Raw genomic sequence first — 12,832 nt, forward strand, 5'->3', positions numbered from 1 at the left:
CAGGACATGGGTAAACATTGCTGTTTGCTTTGAATGCCCTCATCCGGGAGGTCTGCCTGGGGGCTGCACATCTGCCTTTGCTACTTGCCCTGCATACTTGGCTAGCAGCTTCCACTATGGAAACCAAACAGGGTGTTAATTAACGGGTGCGGTTTGGGGCTAGGAGTTAAGGCCAGAATCTCCAACAGGGCCCAGAGCTGGGGCCCGATTCCACAGCCTATTGGGTGCTGAGCGCACCTGGGGGAATCCAGCCCTCGTTTGGGTTCCTGCAGGGGAGCCAGGCGGTGTGGCTAATCTCCCATGAAGCCCTCGCAAGCCACACGCGTGCCCGCAGCCCGGTGAGCAGCCCAGGGGCCTGCCAGGGCCTGCGCAGCCCCCGAGCAATGTCACCTTCCCACGTGCCAAGGCCCCGCGCTAGCTAGCAGTGAGTCCGTCTTTCCATTGTTCAAAACAATCTCTTTTCCACACTCGCTGCCAAAGCTTTCCCGCTTTCCCCGGCTCCGCACGCTCCAGTATATTTAGCTGCCTCTAGCCTGCTACCTTTCCTTATATAGCAGAGGCCAAACGAATTTCTCACTCTCATTATTAATAGCCTGTGAGGAGTTCTGAGGAGGCTGCCAAAAATAGCAGGCAAACAGTGCGCGGCCGGCCGGGAGCGGGGCATCAGGGCTGAGGGACGGGCGTGAAGGGCCCTGCCAAGAAAGTGCATTCTGCCGGGGGGAGACATGGGGGGAACTCCTTGTTTTTCTCCTTTTCCAGTTGGTCACTAGAACAAGGTGTCGTGTGTCCCCCTCACCCGTCGACCTCCCCGATACTCCAGCTCGTGCCTGCGGGTGGCTGCAAAGCCTCCTCTTGTGTCTGGGACGTTCTGCAGCTCGGAGGAGCCAGGCTCAAAGCCCAGAGGAGGATGCTGCCGAAGGGAGCCGGTGGAGGTAGGAGCTTGGCTTTAGAGGTTCTCTAATCACTTCGCAGGCGCAAGGCTTTTCACGAATGGGGGGGGGGGGGTCAATATACTAAGAGCAACCTGCATGGCCTGGGACAGCTTTGAGATGGGGGGGTCGAGTCCTTTCCACAGCCCCTCCCCATTCCCCCTTCTCCCCACTGCTTTTCCGCCGAAGGCCGACGGAGCCCTGATCAGTGGGGCTTTGGCATGTCACAAATGAGGGGTATTTGGCCTCCCCACATCTCCCAGAGTCTGGGTGTCAGGGGCTCCAAAAGTCACCCCAGCCCCAGGCGAGCAGGCGGCCCCAGTGCCCGAGGAGCGCAGGCAGAGGGGACCCAAACCCGCTGACACGTTGCTGCGCACGTCGACTTGGAAAAGCCAAACTGAAGTCCAGAGCCGCTGGCGAGAGGCGAAATGCTCCTCGCTGCAGGGTCAGGAGAGCGGCAGCGCACGGCGGGTTCCCTTCTGGACCGTGCCAGCACGCGCCCGGCTACACCGCTGGACCCGGACAAGTCCCCCAAATCCAAAACGACCGAACCCTCATGTCTCCCCAGCGCTGATCAGCCAAAGGTTTTGGACGTCCTCTGACATTCCGTGGAAACAGCCTGGACCTGAAGCCCTGGCTGCTTTTTGCCTTTCGTGCCGTGGATTGGTTTGATGGCAGCGTCTCTGGGCCCCTGTGGCTGCTTGTGGCCGGGGTCTCCTAGGGCTGCTTCCTGGCCTGCTTCAGCCACTTTGCAGCTCTCCGTGGGCGTGGGAGCGGGGCGAAGTCACTGCTGCAGCAGGGCTGCGGGGGGCTCAGAACTGTCCGGCCTGGACTTCGCGTCTGCTGGCGAAAGGGGAGAGGCACAGGCCTCTTGCAATTTGCTCACCCGTGACAATATTTACTGGTAAATAAAGAGGCTGGAGGATTCATTAGCGTCGATCTGTGCAGCTCCCTCGCCGTCTGCCTTGCAGCCGGGCATGGTTGTGTGTGTGTGGAAGGGGTGGGACTCGGCTTGGGATGGGGAGGTGAATTCTGCCTGCAGCAGCAGAGGAAGGGGAAGCCCCAGCAAGGAACGAGGCTCCTTTATACAGAAGAGGGGAGCATCTTTACCTATGTGCACCTGGAGGTGTCTGCAGGCCAGGCCGGGGCTGCCTTTACATCTCCTCTCTCCCCTCCCTCCCTCCCTCCCTCGCAAGGAACTTCTCAAGCTGAACTGCGAGGACGCTGCATGCTCCTCGGGAACAGAATGCAGACAAGCTGAAGGAGTTCTGTGGCAAAGTCAAGATGAGCAGGCAAGTGCCGGGAACTGGCAGGCGACACCACCGCTCCCGGGTGCCGGCGCTCCGGCCCCAGACAGAAGTGGAATCACCTTCAGGACAGTAAGTGGCTCAGCACTGGGGAGGGGGCCAGAAATCGGGATGCTGGGGACTGCAGGGCGGGGGAAGCTGGGTTTCCCTGTGCTGAGCGTTTAACCTTCACTAGTACAAGGCTGGTGCCTGGGCTCCCAGCTCCCACGCCGGAGATGCCTTTTGTTATTTGCAGCCTCTGCGCTAGACACTGATCATCAGAACCGTAATCAGCATTTTACTTGGGCTTTGACTCCTTGCAGCAGCTTTGCAGAGTGGCGGGGGGGCACTGAGTATCAGCCGTGCGTGGGAGGAGAAGGGGCTTGTAGTCTCAGCAAATGTCCTGCAGGGTTAGGGGTGGCTGCGGTCCAGCTGCTACCCCACCCCCTAATTTGCTTGGGCCCAGCGGAGGTGCCCTGGGATCGGCACCCCTGGCAAAAGCAAAGAATCAGGGTCATCGGCAAACTCTCCGCAGGAACGGGGGGCTGCAGGGCAGCATGAAGCGGGCTCCGCACCACCCTGGCGCTCGGGGTACGTGTGCGGGCCCCCATAGTGTCTGCACGGAGCGGGTGATAACGGGCAATGCTGTGTGGGGCCGGCAGCCTGGTCTTTAGAGACCCTGCGCCCGTTGTGGGGGAGAGAGCCTGAGCCATAAATCACCCGCCTGCAGTCAGCAACATGGCGGGGTCCCCCAGAATGGGGTGCAGGGCAAATCCTCTGGGGGCCAGGACAGGGAGGAGCATCCTCTACGTTAGCGAAGGGATCCCAGCTCTAACTTCTGGGCTCCTGATCCCCATATTCTGCACACGCCCATGGAGGATTGTCATGGCAGGATGGGGCTCCTCCGGGCTAGCCGTCAATCAGGCCCCACCGTCGCATTGTCACGTTGGTTTGAAGCAGGGGGAGGAGGGGTTTCTCCTGCCATCGGCAGGTCACTTCGCAATTTCCTAGCCGAGCTGGTTTCTTCGGAGTGGGGGCAGAGGACCCCGAAGTGAGCATGGGGGAGGGGGGTGCGCCCGGGAAGGAGCTAGCCCTCTCACCCAGCACCCAGCTCCCTGCCGGGTTGTGTCTCTCTCTTTTTTAGCCGCTTGCTCTGACGAAGTGGCTAATGCAGTTGGTTTACAATGGATCGATGGCCGGGGGAGGCGGGGAGCGGGGCCAAGCCGGAGCCGTGAACAGTCCAACTTGGAACCGGCTGTGTTAGGAGCGCCTGCCGAGCACGGCCGGGCAGCACTGGGGAGAGAGCAGAAAAAAGACACTTCCTTTTATAGGCCGGCTGGGGCTGCGCTGGCCCCGCAGGGAGGGTGGCTGGGTGCATGTGAATCCCCACATCAAAGCCACTCCTGGCAGCCTCCCCGGGCCCTCCATTCCTCGGACTTGTTGTTGCTCTCGCTATGCAATGGAGGCCTCAGGAATCCCCAGGGGTGGCTGCTAGCTGGGAAGGGGGGTGGAGCTCCATGGAGGGGCAGCAGCCGACAGGGGCTGAAGATCTGGCCCACATATGGGGGTTGGGGTCACTCAGCAATGGCTCCCCCGGCCCAGAATCACAGGCTGGGCACGCAGCCGTGCCAGCTTCCCCCTCCAGGGAGTGGCCAGATATGTTTAGAGGGTCAAATAAAAGGCACTTTGGAGCAGTGGACCTGGCCCCCGCCCCCTGGTTTGTCGGAGGGGGGTTGAACTCTGGCCATGGGGCTGCAGCCTCCTGCAAGTTCCAAACTGCAGCCCCGGCTCCCCCGGCGCGGTGCAGAGCTGAGCAGCTGCCGGCTCAGACCCTCGTCTGCACCCGTCAAGGCAGCTCCAGTCCAGGAGGAACGATGCCACCCCAGAGGGGCTCGGGACGGAGCCCTGGCCAGAGGGAGGTTGGCAGAGAGGGCTGGGGCTGGGGCAGTGGAAGGCTGCCAGATGCAAACATCTGGCTTTGCAGAGTGGGTGAGTTCTGTGCTTAAGTCTGGGCAAGACCTGCCTGGGGGCCAGCCCCGTGCAAAGGATGCCACATCCCTGAAAGGAAGCGAAGAGCCCGCGCTGCTCTCCTAAGCCACTCGGCCCAGGCTCCTGTCCCCTCCACGGTCACCAGGTCTCACCCCTGCCCCCACAGCCAAGGTCAGAGCAGGATTCCTCTGCATGGCCGGTGCTGGGCTCCGAGGGATAGTGGCAAAGCTGGGACAGCAGACGGCTGTGGGTCGGGAGTGAGGGGCGACGGCAGAGCCGCGGGGTGCGGGTCAGGACTGAAATGCACTGAGCTGTGGGGGGAGCCCATGACTGGAACGAGAGGGGATGCTGGGGATCAGGAGTGAGGGGGCTGGGGGCTATGGAGGCCTTGTCTGCAGACTGTGTGGGGAGGGAGGGGCATTGCCACAGCTGCGGGGAGGAAGCTCAGGCTGGCCCTGCCCAAAGCGTGCCTGGCTCCCCCAGCTCTGGCTGCTCCCCATGTAACAAATCAGGTGGGGAACAGGGTTCAGGCCCAGTGCCTGTCAGTGACACACAGGCGTCTCCGTCCCTGTGGCTTTCCTGGGCCCCTTACAGAGCTGGGTCGAAGGGCCCCAGCTTGCAGGAAGCCTGTGCCAGAACTGGGCTCCCAAGTCCCAGCTCAGCCCCTAACCCTTGTTCCTCCGTGGCCAGGCACCTGATTGTGGTGTCACAGTCCCCTAGGCACTTGCTGCTCCTCTAGCCAGAGCCCTCTCGGGGCAGGAGCATGGCAGAGATTCCTGGGGCAGGAGGGGACAGCCATCCCTTTAGCAAAACAACCGTGATCAGCTGGGGGACGGAGCTGTGAACAAATGGAAAGAAAGCGCAGAGCTCCCCAAACCAGGCTCCGGCCTGCCCGGGCCATTTCCTGTGCCAGCTGGGCTATTGGGGGTGCTGTAGTGAGCAGACACAGAGACATCCCTGCCGTGCACTGCGCACACAGCGTCACACGCATGCGGGTACACCGACCTGGCCACTCACGGCAGTGTCTCAAATGCACGCCCACCTGCGTCCACTAGCATCAATTAGCCACGGGGATCTTCACTAGTGCACCCAAATGCCCTGGGCTGGTTCCCCTCTCACTCGCACCCGGGGAGACCTGCTGCTCACTTGCGTGTGCCCTGTCCTAGGCATTCTGGTATCACATCCTCCTCTTCCTCGGCCTTTGCAGCGCTCCTCTCCTGGGGGAAGGGCGGTGAGCTGAGGGCCTGATCCAGGGTGTGAATGGCTGCATTGAGGTGGAGGGGAGGGTCTGGCATTGAGCCTGCCGTCAGCGCAGTGCCAAACTCCCAGAGCAGGCGGCAGAGAGCTCAGCCCAGTGGGGCTGGGGAGGAGAGGGGGTGCACTGGGTTTGCTGCAGGCTGGTGTGTGTGTGTGTGTGTGTGTGTGTGTGTTGTGGGGGCAGGTGCTGGTGATGCAGGGCAGGAGGTGCTCTCCTTCCTGAGCGGCACTGCAGAGGCCAGCGGGAAGGGTTAAGCTGCTGCTGTCTGGGCAGAGTCAGGCCCAGGGGCCACTCCAAGGTCACAGCGTGGATCTCTGCCAGTGGGGTAGGGTGACCATAGGTCCCGTTTTGGCCAGGACAGTCCCTTTTTTAAGCCCTGTCCCGGCCATCCTGACTTTTGGCAAAAGCAGTCATTTGTCCACTCCATCAGTTGGGAAGAGCAAACAGGACAAATGCCCCTTTTTTATCAAAAAAAGTAGGGTGCGGAGGAACGGGGGGAGCGGTGATGCCAGCCCTGTGCGGGGGGAAGGCAAGGCTCGGGGGGGGCAGGTAGGGTTCCAGCAAGCAGCGATGTCAGCCCCAGCCTCGTGCGGGGGGCAGGCAGAGCTTTGGCGAGCAGTGACGCCTGTCCCGTGCAGAAGTGGGGCTCGGGCCAGCCCTGTGGTGGGGGGGAGACCTCAGGCCAGCCCCATGGGCCAGCCCCACCACGGTGTCCTGTTTTCCCTTTGGGAAATATGGTCACCTCCTGTGAAGGCAGGAGAGGGGGATCCTGGAGTGTGCAGGGCACCCCAGCCCCTTGCCTGGTGCAGGAAGAGCTGCCCCATCCCCTCTGCAGCTGGGGCTTGGGCCAGGCCCAGATTTCAGTCCTGGGAGCTGGGAGCAAACAGCCCAAAGACCACAGGGGCTGCAGCCAGAGAGAGCCAGATCCCTCCCTGGGGTAACGCCAGCCACTTGGGGCGGGGTGCACTGTCGGGATGGCCCTGGCTCCAGAGGCCAAGCAGCGTCTTGTCTGCCAGAAGCTGCTGCTCTCCCAAGCTCCCGGAAGCTGGGTCAGCCGCGCAGTAAGTGCATATTTGGCACCCGGCAGCTCCTTGCAGAGAGATGCAGCACGTGTGGTCACTGTCTGCCCGGTGCTGAGTCACTGCTCGCCTGAGGCCGCTCCGCCTGCTCTGGCGAACGTGCCACTGGGACCAAACGGTCTTGTGGGCCCACCTGCCCCGTCCCCGGAGCCCAGAGGGCTGCAGCCCTGGCTCTGGGCCCGGGGGGCTGTGCTGTGCCCATCTTCCTCAGCCAGACCACTGCTGCTCCTCATGGGGCGCTTGAAAACCAGCCCCATCAGACACGGGCCCGGCCAGGCCTCTTCGCAGGGGGAGGAGTGGGGCCTGTGTTTGGCTTGCACCCAGCACTCCAAGGGTCCGTTCTCCAGCTCAGGAGAAGGGGTGTTTAGGGGAAAGCTCCCCCGTTTTGGTGCCATTGAATCAATCTCCCCTCCCCGCAATTCCACCTTGACTCTGGACCCCGCTCTGCGGCCTCCCCCAGACCCAAACGCCCCCTGCTCGGCCCCTCCAGGCTGGGGCTCAGACAACAATCCCCAGGCGCCCAACTCCTCCAGCAGCCGGAGAGCTCAGCTCCTCCTGCTCCAAGGGAATCAGGATGCCTGGGTTCTATCCTTGGCTCTGGAAGGAAGTGGGGTCTAGTGGTTAGCGCAGCGGGGGCTGGGAGTCGGGACTCCTAGGTTCTATTCCCAGCTCTAGCACCAATTTGATAGGTGACCTTGGGCAAGTCACTTCCTGTCCTTGGGAGATACAATGGCCAAAGAGGAGCCTGGGGTGACCTGCCATCTGGCAGAGAGCCCTGGCCCAGCAGCTGGTATTGCCAGAGGCTCCCCTCTGCCCGCCCAGCCTCTGTGAAGAGCCAGCTTCTGCTCAGTTAATGTGCACCACAGCTGAGAGCAGGAACCAGGGTGTGGGGGGAGGCGGCTCTCGGTCAGTGCCCTCGGGCAGCATGGCCCGCGCTGAGGGTGGCAAGCCGTCCCTCCAGCCTAGAATGGCTCTGCTAACTTTGGCCCTTCCAGCATCCCTGACCCCAGAGTGCCTGAGACCAGGGCGAAAGGCACTGTTGGGGCAGGGAATGGGTGGGGGCGCGTGTATCTCTTAGTGCCGTCGCCTCCAGCCCCTCCTGGCCCGTGGGGAATAACGGAGGGGCAGGACTGCCCCAGCAACCCCTCCCCCCATCCCGGACCTGCCCTTGCTGGGGAGCGGGGGAAGAGCAGGCAGCTCCGGGCCGGGCTTGTGGGAGCCCACGCGGCACAGCGTTGTACCTCGTGCCAGCCAGGAAAGCAGGGCGAGACGCTGCCCTGAGCGGGGAACACGGAGCCAGAGCCCTCCGCACTCCCTTTGCACAGGTGGGATGGGGTGCCAAGGGGAAAGGAGGGGGGCAGTGGTGGGCCCAGCTATAGCAACCCCTTCCAGCGAGAGAGAGAGACAGACACACACACACACACTCAGTCTGACACACACACTCACAGAGCTCTGCAGAGGCAAGGGCAGTCTGCTCTGACTTTCCCTTGCTCCAAAGTCCTCTGTGCCCTTTGCTCAGCGCTGGCAGGGGCCTCGGGGGACTGGCTCGGGGCAATGCGCTGTGTGACGAAAGTGGCACCTCAGCCTCTGCGCAGGAGCTAACGTCACCCATCGTGCCTTGGAGCCAGGGATTTATTTGCAAGGGGGGAGCGCTGGGGTAGGGGGTCCATCCCAGCCGTCCATTCCCTAGGTCCAAACATTCCCAGCCCAATGGGCCCAAATCGCCCCTGCAATCAGTGCAACCTCATTGGCTCCAGCAGCATTATTCCTGATTTACACCAGGGTGGGAACAGAATTGGAGCCAGGGAGCAGGTCCCTCCCCCAGTGATTTCCACCAAGTTGCATGAGGCCCCCACCCCCTTGACCTTGCTCTGCTCTGTGGCTCCGAACCGCTCCCCCTCCAGGAGTTTCATGAGCTCGTCAGCGCTCAAACAAATCCAGCCAGTGGCCCCCGGGCCTGATCCTTGGCTGGGGTAAAGCAGTGCTGCTCGGTGGATTGCAGATTTACACCCACTGAGGTTCTGGCCCTTAGGGAGGAGGAGGCGTGTGAGTCCCCGGGATCTTGCAGTGCCCGATTGTCCTCGCGGCTGAACCCCAAAAGGCCCCACTGGGTCTGCAGAGGCAGGAGGGCCCAGTGGTTAGGACTCTAGCCTGCATGTGGCAGAGCAGCAGTCAGATCCCTGCTCTGGCCTGTATATGGGGTAATAGCACTTCCCAGCCTCATGGGAGGAGGAGGGGGGGCTGGGAGGCTAAGGCTGGGAGGGGCTCAGAGACTACGGTGATGGGCGCCACATTGGGACCTTGGCTAGCGTGGGATGTGGGGGGAGCATGAGCCCCTGGTGCCGTCCCCAGCCTCAATATTGAACTCCAAATGTTGCTTTGACAGGGAGAAGGCTCGAGAGGCCGAGTGAGTGGGGCCATGGTGCTCGCGCCCCAGCTGTAAGAGGATCCCACAGTGCATTGGAACCGAAGCCTCAAGTCATCCCTGAGAGGTAGGTGTTTAAGTCATTCCACCACCACCCCACCCATTTTACAGCTGGGGAAACTGAGGCACAGAACAGGGCAGTGGCTGGGGCACAGGGTGACACAGCGAGTGGAGGCAAGGGATGGAGCTAGAAAGGCTGTTGTGAAACTGACTGATTTTTTTTTTAAATGAGGAGTGGGTGTGACAGCGTGACACTAAGGTCTTAGGGTCGAGTCTATGACAAACCATGGAGGTCTATTGTCTACACAAAAGTTAGGGGTAAACGGTGCAGCTGGTTTTCTCTGGAACAAAGAGTCTCTCGATTTGTCTGCCTGGAGGGTCACAGGGTACTGTGGATTTCATGCCTAGTTCCCAAGGCTCAGCACAGATTTTTGGGAAAAAGCCAATAGACTTTTTGGGGAAAAAGCTACAATGCAAATGCCTCCAGCTATTATTTGTATTACAGCTGCAATCAGGGCCCCATTGTGCTAGGTGCTGTACAGACAGTCCCTGCCCTGAAGTGCTTACAAGACAAAGGAAGAACTAGTATCCCCATTTAATGATGGGAGAAACTGAGGCACAGAGAGACCAAGTGGCTGGCCCAGGGTGACAGAGAGAGGCAGTGGCGGGAATTGAGCCCTGATCTCCTGAGTCCCCAGGTAGTGTCTTAACAACAAGCCCAGCCTTTGAGCTAACACAGCTCTATGTCTGAGCCATGTGACTCACAGGAACATTTGTTGTGCTCCCGGCAGACAGCACTTGGCCAGACTGAGGCAGGATCTCTCATAGTTACCAACTGAGGCAGAAAAAATGACCTGCGCTAGGAGTTAATTGTGCAAAGAAAGAGGAAATGTTTTGGGCTTTGAATTCTGTTCTCCTGGCCTGAGCGCCCCGGCTGGCAGAGCCAAGGTCTGTGTTAGGATAATAAACACACAATTATTGGGGGTTCTGGTTTTTATAATCTCACAGCTAAGGGAAGCTAGAAATAGGTCCCCAGCCCTGTTAAACGTGTGCCTTTCGCCTCACTAAGGCAGCCTTAAGAAATATGAAATATTTCCTGCACCCACATCCTGAATAAAACAGAGGCGGGGTGGTGGGGGTAGGGGGTGTTGGTTCTTGGTTTTGTTTGTTTACTTTTAACCTTGCAAGCAGTGAAAGAAAGAAGGCAAATGAATCTCCCACCCCATGTGCCCCGCCTGGGCGTGATGTCAAAGAGAGAATTCAAATTCAGTATTTCAAAGCTTCCTCGGCTGTGGAAGCAGGAAGAGCTGGTTTAACACATGAGTCTTGGGTTTCTAGCGGTTCAGGAATCTCGGTGATTTGCACAGCTCAGACCGTAGATTCCTATCTAACTGGGCTCTGATTTAAGGCCAGCAGAGATCATTAGATCTCGTCTGATCTCCTGCATAACCCAGGCCAGAGGATGGATCTGACCCTCACCACCGTAGTCTCTGAGCACTTCACAATCATGCCCAGCTTTCACCCGTCCAGCAGCATCCTCCCCATGTTACAGACGGGGAACCCCAGCACAGAGAGGTGAAATGACTTGTCCAAGGTCACACACAAGAGTCTGTGGCAGAGTTAGGAACTGGCGCCACATTTCTTGAATGCCCCTCTGGTGCTTTCATGACTAGCCCATTCTGCCTAGCCAACAAGAGAGAAACCTGGGTTGTGGGTGCAGTTTGGCAAACCAGTCTTCTGCTCGGTGTTGAGAGCAGAAAGGGGGGAGGTGGGATTGCTTTTCAGCATGATGCATGCATCTGAAACAACCTTATAAGGAGGTGCAAATTTCAGTTAACATAGAAGCCTTCCGGTATGCAACATGCCAGGAGTACGCTACTAATAGCCCATGTAGTAAATCTCTGGATGTGTCTAGACTACAGACACGGGGTGTGACTGGAGTGCAGGCTGACAGGCCCGCGCTAGCGTTAATCTAGCTAGCTCAGGTAGTGGAGCAGTGCGCGGGCCAGCCCTACGAGTTATTAGCCAGGGTTCCGAGTGGGTTGAATCTCCTGCTGCTGCAGCTTCACTGCTCCGGGCCCTGAGCTAGTTGGATTAAAGCTGGCTCTGGTATGTCGCACCCCGGGACCCCAGTGTAGGCGTACCCATGTTTTCCTTCTTCAGTCTGCAATGCAAGCAGTGGATAGATCTGGGATCCTTGTTCAGTGGAACACTAACCCTACCCAATGCGTTAGCACGTGGGCCAGATTTCCCAAAGAGTCCAGCGCATTGGGCGCACGCCGGGCGTGGGGCTCTTGTGAAAATCTGCCCCAAAGTGTCACGACAGGAGCGTCTGGCTGCTGAGGGCGTCAAAACTCAGCCCAGAGGAAGAGACGCTCAGCTAATGTGAAGCAGCGGAGTCCCCCCGGCGCCGATGGAACTCGGCTGATTCACCCCCGCTGAGAAGCCAGTCCATAAATCTGTCTATAACGCCTATAGAGTCAGCGGGGGCGGGGGGTTCATTGTTGTCATGTCTGAGCAGACAGTGACCCTGAGGTTAGATCCTGGAGGGGAGGGATTCGCTCCCCTGAACCTTCTCCTGGGCTGAGGTGTGACATTGTCTGATGGTCATCTCAGCCTCTGGGTTACAACTAGGTAACTCTACGGTGCTAAATATCCTAAGGGCGCTGTCTGATCCACACAGGAGAACCCAGTTCCCTGCTCCAACTATTAAACTTCCCTCCTTCCCTGAGCCAGAAAAAAAGAACCCAGGAGTCCTAGCTCCCAGATCTGTGTTTTAAGCATCAGACTGGCCGTCCCCTTTATGAATAAACAGCAGTGAGACTGGACGAATCCTGAGTGAAAACCTCCAGGAGAAACCCAGTGGCCCTGCCACCAGCCTGGGGATCTCGCTACAGCTCTGCTTCGGCCCAAGGGTCCCAGCACAGGACACAAATGGCACACGGTACAAAGATTCCTGAGCCAGGAGGGGAACCTGGAGGAGCTTGTCAGCTCCGTTCTGGGCTCAGAGACAATTTGGGGTCCAGTCAAACAGGTATAAACTGGCTTATTACTGGAACCAGGGAAAACCCCTCCCCACCCCCGCCTCCGCTGAGTGACGGGAGCTCCCAAGTCACCTCTGGCTCCTGGTTGAAACAGAGCCTGTTTCTCTGAAGTTCAGCGCTCGCCAGGACTTTCTAGGTCCCTGCTCCCTCGCTCGTCCTCCCCAGCCAGGGGCTGAGTGCAGGCTTGCATTTCGCTTACTCTGGGCATTAGGGAAACAAGGGAGCAGTTCTGCCGCATCCACATTTTCGTCCTGCTCTCCTTTGCCTCGGGGAGAGGAGGTCTCATGTGGGGATTAGGCCATGCAGGGGGCGAGGTTATCGTGTATGATAGCAGAGGGCGTTTGCCGGGCTCAACCAAGGCCTAGTGGTGGGTTTCTCCCACCCCTGCGGAACGGTGAAGTTCAGCAGGATTCGAGAGGTGCCCTGAGAGGCTCCGGGTTGGAATAGCAGGGGCTGTAGGTCAGGACTGAGGGGTATCAGCAGAGCTGGGGGGCGCAGGACTGGGGTCGCAGGGCTGCTGATACCCCTCAGTCCTGACCTACAGCCCCTGCTATTCCAACCCGGAGCCTCTCAGGGCACCTCTCGAATCCTGCTGAACTTCACCGTTCCGCAGGGGTGGGAGAAACCCACCACTAGGCCTTGGTTGAGCCCGGCAAACGCCCTCTGCTATCATACACGATAACCTCGCCCCCTGCATGGCCTAATCCCCACATGAGACCTCCTCTCCCCGAGGCAAAGGAGAGCAGGACGAAAATGTGGATGCGGCAGAACTGCTCCCTTGTTTCCCTAATGCCCAGAGTAAGCGAAATGCAAGCCTGCACT

General features: G+C 59.5%; 1 protein-coding gene across 1 annotated transcript in view; it reads left to right on the forward strand.

The window, feature by feature from the left end:
* Positions 1-644: 644 nt before the first annotated feature.
* The window catches only part of LOC117868176 (interferon alpha-inducible protein 27-like protein 2A), a 24,842-nt gene continuing 12,654 nt past the window's right edge, over positions 645-12,832 (forward strand). Inside the window, exons 1-3 of the mRNA XM_034753898.1 lie at positions 645-932; positions 2,126-2,308; positions 8,928-9,033. The gene's annotated coding sequence lies outside the window, so the exon portion shown is untranslated. The remainder of the gene's footprint in view (positions 933-2,125; positions 2,309-8,927; positions 9,034-12,832) is intronic.

Source organism: Trachemys scripta, chromosome 20, assembly GCF_013100865.1.
Source record: "Trachemys scripta elegans isolate TJP31775 chromosome 20, CAS_Tse_1.0, whole genome shotgun sequence".
Lineage (NCBI taxonomy): Eukaryota > Metazoa > Chordata > Testudines > Emydidae > Trachemys > Trachemys scripta.